The 8,606-nt window shown below is 37.8% G+C and overlaps 1 protein-coding gene across 2 annotated transcripts in view; it reads left to right on the top strand.

The window, feature by feature from the left end:
* The first annotated feature begins 1,178 nt into the window (after nt 1-1,178).
* Nucleotides 1,179-8,606, top strand: part of fam49a (family with sequence similarity 49 member A) — a 32,934-nt gene continuing 25,506 nt past the window's right edge. For both annotated transcript variants that reach the window (XM_083898360.1, XM_083898361.1), the window contains exon 1: nt 1,179-1,304. The gene's annotated coding sequence lies outside the window, so the exon portion shown is untranslated. The remainder of the gene's footprint in view (nt 1,305-8,606) is intronic.

Genomic DNA, 8,606 nt, shown 5'->3' with positions numbered 1-8,606 from the left:
TACATACTTTATTAAAATCATTACATATACCATGTATGTGTGGGGAGCATGAGCTAATGCCTAAAATAATCTTATTATCTTACTTTTAAAAGCTAAATTATTTTCCTGCCCTCAGTTTCATAGTATTCTTTGATTTCCAACTAACAGCAGTGTCCAGTAAAACAGAATTATTATTATAATTATTGGTGTTGTTGTTATTATTAGTTATTAGGCTGTGGTTTATTTACTTGATTTTTTTTTGGCAATGTCACATCTTTAGATTGTTTGGTTGGTCTGACTCAGAGTCTAAAACACAGAGCTATTCACTTTTGCTATCAAATGACAACAAATAAAACTTAAAGGTGCATTATGTAATAAATCTAAATCAACTGGCCATAAAATCCTCCTAATATGTCACAGAGACTCAGGAATAATGTTCATATAACAAACTGAACTCACCAACAACAACAGTACAGACAAAATATTTGCATTAAAAAAAATCTTTTGCAGACTGCAAATCATGTTTATGTTTTGAAATCATGATTGGGCATGTGGCGCCATCTACCGCCGTCTACCAATCATTGCAGTCAGTAGAGTCTCAGCTGCCGAGCAACCACAGGTTGCCAGTTATGTCAGAAAATGAAACCTTTAAGGTTATTTCGAATTTGAATGTAGTAACCGTTTTTGGCCACATTCTTACATATGGCACCTTTAATTAAAATACCTAAGTTAATACATTATTTGACATTAAAAAAATAAAAATCACAATTTAAGTTATTAACAAGTTTTAATAACATAGTATACCTGCTTTACAAATAGCACACTGATGTACACTATTAGATGAAATGTAACTAGCAGGACACTTTTGACACAGTATCCGAGTGTTTTTAGTCTTTGAGGAAAACTGCTCTGTTATTACTATGTTGTGTTCTCTTCTTAATCGGAAATTCACACATATTCAGTCTGAATTTAATTTTGAGGAAGTCATTGTCAGAAACTACTGAACTATTACATCATCTGACGCGTTACTAGTGGGTAAATAAAAACAACTTTAACTCATTTTATTGGCTTATTTTCGCATTGTCCCTAATTTCGGCCAATTAAAATCGTAGTGGGCGTGGCCTGAAACTCGAGCCTTTATTTTCTCCGCTGGCAGAGTCAGGGAGGGGGAACCTCTGAGAGTGTTGTTGTCCGTGTGTGTGCGCGTGAATGTGTGCTGCTGCTGCTGCCGGGGACAGACGCTCAGAGGGTCGGTGAAAGTCCTGCTCACACCAACACTCCGGTGCTTACTTCCTAGATAACTACTGACGACGAGAGACGCACCGGTGAGTTTTTGGCTTTGGTGAACTTTTATTTGTGTTTCGTGGGGTCGTGAAGTTCCCTGTTGTCGTGCCAAATTGTGTCCCCCCCGTCAAATCAGTGACTGTCAAACGAGTTCACATGGGAAGAGATGCCGGGGAGGAAAGCGCTAACGTGCTAGCTAGCAACAGCCGACTTTAAGCGCTGCAAATGATTTCCGCGGTGGAGTTAAAGCGCTGTTCATGAGTGTGAAGACTCGGACATTAAGGCAAAGTTGTTTAGATATTAGTGTTGATGTAACCAGGTTTGTCCAGGGTTTGCCTGGCAGCAGTGCTGGCTAACGGGCGGACTGGCTAACCAGCAAACTTAGCATACAAGTAGCAGACAAGCAAAGAATCCAGCCACATTTTATTTGAATGTCCTCATGGTCGGCTCACTCGGTGTAGTCACTGCTTTCGTTGATATTGGCTCGTTTGTATAAAATACATTACTGGAGAGTAATGTTTTAGGTTGCTGGTCAGTTTGAAGTTGTTATGACATTTTAATAACTCATTTTTTAACCTCAATCACCGTGTGCTCTCAACTGTACAAAGTCCAACACTCCCTGACAGTGAAGTGGACATCATCAACAAGCAGGTGGATGGATTGTATGGTGGGCCGTTTTAAAACTTGATATTTATTACAGATCTCCAGGATTCTAAATTTCAAGTATAGGTCAAAATGAGCCTTTCAAATATCCACAACTTAATTAAAATATACTGTTTTTGTGACTAACCATAATTCCGGTTTGTGATGTGTATAATGTAATACTAACATTATCCCAGGAGGGGGGTTAAGCTACCTTGAACAAGAATTATGATTAATCATGTTTTATGTAATGGATATTTAACTAGGAAAAACGGAATAACGGATCCATATCCAAACTACTATCATAAAATGGCTTGCAATATGTTTGACGAATTGTTTCCCATCTCAACCTGTTGGACTGGTGGAAGTCAAAAGTCCAAATTTCCAAGCTCAGTGAAATGTCTCTCTCAGACCACTGTTGTAAATGCCAGACTACAGCAGCTGTTGGCTTTACCTGACCAGTGTCTCCGTCCACCTCATGGGATATTACTGTAGTACACACTTCATTATATCAAACAACTGCAATGTATCATCACCCATGTTTGATTCACTACAACAATTCAAGTAGGGTTGGGCAATGAAGCAACTAGGGAACACACCATGTTAACCACAGTGTCAGTACCACTGTCAATACAAACACTGTCAAGGTCTTGCAAGGTCATCAGTTGTTTGTTTTTATCCTGAATCCTGATCCTATAAAATGTTTTGTACATTTTGCAAATCCACTTTGAGCTAAAACATTATCTCACTTAACGTCAGTTACAAAAAAATGTTGAAATTAACGAGCAAAAATCAGTCCTAAATGATCTGACTTTGTCATAACTATCAGTATGAATTGATATAAAGATTTGTGTGGTGATGATAATCTTTTTTGGCCATATTGCCCAACCCTAACTTAAAGACATTGAAGGGTTGACGTGTAAATGGTGATACTGAACAGTAATAACAACAAGTGTTGATTGTCTCAGAAATCAGCCATGAATAGACCTTTTAGGAATAAAATGCTCAGTTGTGCATCATATTAACTTGCCAAAGTGAAGTTTTAAACATAAAATGAGTAGCACATCCGATGCTGCCAGCTGAGATACTAATTTCTGTTAGCTGTGATAGGAATGTGTTTTATTGTGGCTCTTAGTGGACTGAAATGGCGCTCTTTTGTCGAAGAAGACATACAGCAACAGCTGCATACCCTAACAACGGTGTGTGTGTGTGAGAGAGAGAGAGTGAGTACATGCATACATGTGTCTATGTGTTTTGTTTCAGCCAGTATGCCAGGCTGTAATTGCAGCATTTCTGGAATGCTGGTTGAATTCAGTGACTTACAACATACTGTGAACAATGGCTATTGTGGGTGAAACTTATCTCTCTTGGAATAAGTTAAAATGCTTTGCATATGTTTTTGCATGGCCTAGCGTAGCTCTGTGTTGCAGTATTCACTTTTAGATGGTAGAAACAAGTTGGTGCACGCAGGGCTTTATATAGCCCCCAAAAGGAAGATTCTAGGTCATGACTATGAACAGCAACATATAAAAAGAACTACGAATGATGTGGCATTTTGTTCACAACCATGTGCAATGCCTTTCATCCAAGTCTTTTTCTGTATGACCCAAAATACCTCTATATTTATATTAAACGTCAATGTCAACTGCTTAATGTTGTCTTCAATGTCCCAGAGATGTTCTAGCAGGCTCAGTTTGGCAACAATCACAATGTTCCAACTGATGATTTAATTCTTAGTTATGTGCAGCTAATTTAAAAGGACTAATCAGCTCTTGTTGGGTTTTGTGTGCTTCTTGTGAACCGTGGAAAGGGTTCAGATGTTGTGCTGATGCTTTGTGGTACAGTTAATGGGAGAACACAAAAAAGAGCAGAATGCATGCCAGACTTAACAAATTAATCTTGGCAGAACTGAGAGCCGTGTGAGTTTGTTTGGCTGTTCTCACACCGTTTAGTGTTTATGTGTAAAACAGAAAAACAGGATATAGCATCTGAAACCCTCTCGAACTGTGGCATTTTTTTCACATTGTGGTTTTTACCTGCTGCTGCATTACAGGTTGCCTGAGGCGAGCACATGGGGAAAGCCTTTGTGTTGCAACACATAGCCTCTTTTGCACTTATTTAGCTCTGCTAGCCTTTTACAACAAGGCCACTGCTGTAATGCCTGGAGAAAATATAATAACTAAGGAATAAATATCAACCATATTAATGTGAGAGATGTTGTGTGTTAATATTTATATTGTGGTCTAAAGTTTAAGACCTACACCCCCTATCATAACCAAAACTGGCCTAACGATCAAAGCAATGCAGTATCCATATTTAAACCCAGTTAGCAAACTGCCAGTGACGCCGTCTTCTGATGTGTGAAACATGATGACTTTAGCCATTATAGTCATATTACAAAGGAGCTACTATCTACTGAAATGTGCTACTTTAAAGTCTCACCAGACCGGATAGAAGTAATGTGATATTTGCAGTTTGGCTGTTCTCAAACTCTCCAAATGAAACTGCTAGCAGCAGTGATTTAAAAATAATTATTTTTTTTAGTTCAGCTATCAATCACAAGTTGCTTCTCGACTCTGTATAAGAGCATCTGCTTCAAGTGCTGCTCAGTGCATCAGTGCTGAACAGGCACTGTGAAGCCTTCTTAAATCATTATTTCACATGTTCCAGCTCAGTTGAGCGACTGTCTCATGTACATTTGATCTCACATTTGTTGATGCATGTCAGATTTTGGCATAACATTCTTCCTTCTGTGTTCATTCAACAGAATGAGAACATGACTGTTACAACAAGAGAAAATAAATAGAAAGTAAAAGCTGCATATACAATGCTGTCACAGGATAAAAACATTATTTGAAGCGGATCCTGCACATGTTTCTGGCTTCATTTGTCCTTTCGTGTTTAAAAGTGTCCTTTTTAATGAAGCTGAACACTCTCATCATTACACTTGTTCAAGCCATTATTTCATTCAAACACAACAACCTGGCTAAGATGTCTCTCAGTTCCTCAGCTCCTGGCTCTTTGTGCTTGGCTCTCCTCCCGTTATCAACAGCTAATCATCCAGTGAACCATCAGCCAATGCTGACTCAACCAATGCTGCCATCTGTGCTGGAACAGAAAACACGGCAGACTTCTCACTGGCAGTAGAGCCTCATTTTCTCAGCCAACAGATTGTGTGAGTGTGTGTTTGTATGCATATGACGGTGAATATAGTTAAAAATCTCCAGTGAGCAAAAGTGTGATTGTGATAACTACAAGAATACGACACAGAATAATACTTGAGTGTGAAAAATAAAAATGTCTTCCTGTATATTATACTATTATATTGACAGAGTTGATTTATCTGGTAATGGCAACTAAACTGAACTATATTCATATTAAAACAGAAATATTTGCATGTTTCTATTATTTTACAATGTATTTATAGAAATGTGTCCTAGAAACTTTCTCTGGAGGCACATTGGAGAATCCCACTCTGTTGCTGGTCAAAACCCAGTTTGATTTTAAATAACTAATGGATTGATGAAAGTAATTTAAACTCGAGAGTTTTAACCCTACAAAGCTGCCTCCCATTTCCACTGAAATTAAAGGCTGAAGGTAGGGCTGGGCAATATGGATGTTATCAAAAAAATTTCAAATCAGTCGATATTGATAATTATGATAAATGTTGCATGATTCACATGACTGAAGAAACTGCGATTTTAAACAACTAAAAAACAACTAACACTAGTTAAAAACAGAAATATTTCACAAATGTTGGTAAAACTATCAGAGTTGCTGTGTAATACGTAAACATTTTATTGAAAGTTGAACCTTTCGCTGCACTACACTTTAAGAAATGTATATTGCAATATATATTGTTATTTAATTATTGCCCAGCCAACCTGAAGGCAAGGATATTGTGCTGTGTCTGCAATTTCAAATAGAGATCTCATATGTCACAAGCAAAGCTGGATTTATTGTTGGAATAAGTTATGTCTCACTCACAAAGACATTTTGACACATTCCATTTAGCTGCTTCAGTTTCACATTGTACATGCTGGCTCAATTCTGCACTCATTACTTATTTGGATGTATGAATAGAACAGAGCCTTTGTTAAACAGCACCTGTCCTTTTCTTACAGTGACATGTCAAAATGTCTGCTGTGAAAAAAATCAACATTATCATTGTTAGCTGTTGTTCTGTATTCGTTTAAACACAAGGCGATCGTTCCATCTCACAGTTCTGGCAAATCTGTGCTGTGCGTTGTTTGATATTCATCAGAAATAATGAATAGTTATTATTCTTTAACCGTGTGCAACCCTGTCCTGTTTTTATTCTGCCCAGGAAAGGCGTTATTTGTGCATACCCAGCTGCGGCTGTGTCGCAGTCAAATAACATGTGAATTAAACTGTCCTCCAGGTTCCTGTTTTACCTCCAACTGTGCGTCGTCTGCCTGTCGTTCTTATCTGTCTGTGAGAACAAGTGTGCGTCGAACTGCGCTGCCCCGTGACCCTGCACACTTCCCGCTCACGTTTCACTTTTTATATTCACATCCTGTCAGCGGGACAACAGCTCTCTGTAAGTGTGTCTGCTGTGCACTCGATCACTAGTGTTGTGCTGAGGGTGTGCTTTTTATTGTCAGTTATGTTGTCTATTATAGGGCTACAGCTTATGATTATTTACTGTATATTATCGGGTAAACCGTTTGTTATTTTCTGGATGAATCAATTACTTTTGTGTAATTTAATAATATAATCAGTTTTTCCTAAACCTCAAAATAACGATGACCTCAAATGTCTTGCTTTGTCCGTTAACCAAAAATATTAAGGTTTATGTCGTTGAGGATCAAAGAAACCAGAAAATACAGAGCTTATGAAGCTGAAAGCAGATAATTAGTTTTTATTAAAACAAATAAATTGGTGATTGATGAGTAATCTATCAAATGTCCCATTATTACTATACATTAGCATTCATTTGGTGTCTTGTGCAGCAATTTATTGTTGTATTTTTGATTGTTTCTTGCAGATTAAAAAAACACTGGAAACAAACTCAACCTTGCATTAGAATATACAGTAGTTGGTAATGTTCCATTGCATTTCAAATCTATTACAATAACTATGTAACTGAAGTGATGCAAATCAAATCACAATTGCAATAGCTGTTAGAAAAGTCTTCAGTAAATGTGTCCCTCAAAATGTTCAGCCGTAGTTTCTTGTTTGTTTATGTAACAATTCTCCACAGGAATATTTAAAGGTTTGTGCCATGATAGCAAACAGATTTTTCTGGGTAACCAAGGGTGTTTCAAATCCTCCCACTTTACAACCACATTGCCGATGTGTGTTAATACACAGAAATGTTTTAAAGTTTTTTTTTTATAATTGCTGTTGTGATGAGAAATATCTGTCTTTCTGTTTTCCCCCTTTTTTACAACTTTGGCTTTGGCCTCATTTGACCTTGGGAGCTTTTTATGCTGCCTCATAAGTAACTGTAGTTTTTGAAACATAAGCAGCGACACACCAGGATCATTTAAAATGCATGCCACTTGTCTAATCGATTTTGTGCACCTACTACTTTGAACAAAGGGCTTCTTTAGCTGTGGCAGTTTATTTATGCACAAACGCCCCAGGCATCATTCTTTCTAGGCCACTGGAAAAATCAGAAAGCCTTGAAATATGTTTACGAAGCTTGATTTAAAGCCATGGCACTAAATTTAAATGTTACTCAAGATTGATTTATTCTGATCATTTCTGTTCACGTTTCACATAACATGTTCCTTATGCTCTGTGAGTCGTGCTCTCTGGTTCGTGCAAAGATGTTACCTGTGAGTCACACAATGCTGCTGCTGCCAGATCAGCAAGTTATAAAGTATATTCAGTTGGACTGTAAAAAGAGCAAGATGCAGGAATATTCATCAGTGTACTGCACTGTGAAAAACAGTGAGATGGCTGTAACCCGCTCTGCCACTCCACCTGTTTCTATTTCTGCATTTTCTCAGCTGGCAGAAGGATATTTGCCTTGTCTGACTGGCTTCTTGCAACCCAACAGCACGCTCACTGACCTCAACAGGTGCAGGAATTCAGAGATTTATAGCTGTTAGTTATTCATGACAAGCAGGCTGCCTGTGAGAGCATAAATATTAGGATGTTTAACTTAAGAAGATCTTTGGTAAAGAGGTTGTAGTAATGTACAAAATGCAGTGGAGGAACTAGAGCAGGTCACAGACTGCGTAGATTTAGGTTGAACTCCAAGTCTGATTACTTTATATTGAGTCTGTGGTGATGACTAATGCTGATTATTAATCTCAATAATATGATTGTGTGTGTATATGGAGATAACAAAAGTGAAAATGGCCTAAGACAGGGGGGAAAAAAACAAGTATGATCTACTAATGTTGCATGACTAACTGTGAGTGCACTTGATCTTGGCTTTGGTTGACAGACTTTTCCAATGACAGAGACCAAAGGCCTACATGGTCCACAAAGGTCAAGAATCGTCTGCTCTGTCATTCTTGGTGATGTGATCTTGCACTGATCTTTCACTGTAGAAACAGTACAAGGCTATAAATAGTGTGTTTTTGTCAGGAAACCCTTGTGTCGTACCCCCTGCATTTTACAACTTGTTTTCACAGAAATTAGTGTGTGAACACCAACATAAGTGGTTCTCTTTCTATTTAGATAAGTTAGTTAATTTATAATATATTTTAGCTTGAATATGCTAC

Source organism: Microchirus variegatus (genome assembly GCF_963457635.1).
Source record: "Microchirus variegatus genome assembly, chromosome: 12".
In the NCBI taxonomy this organism is placed as follows: domain Eukaryota; kingdom Metazoa; phylum Chordata; class Actinopteri; order Pleuronectiformes; family Soleidae; genus Microchirus; species Microchirus variegatus.
The sequence above is the reverse complement of the archived record's forward strand: the minus strand, read 5'-3'. Positions and strand labels throughout refer to the sequence as shown.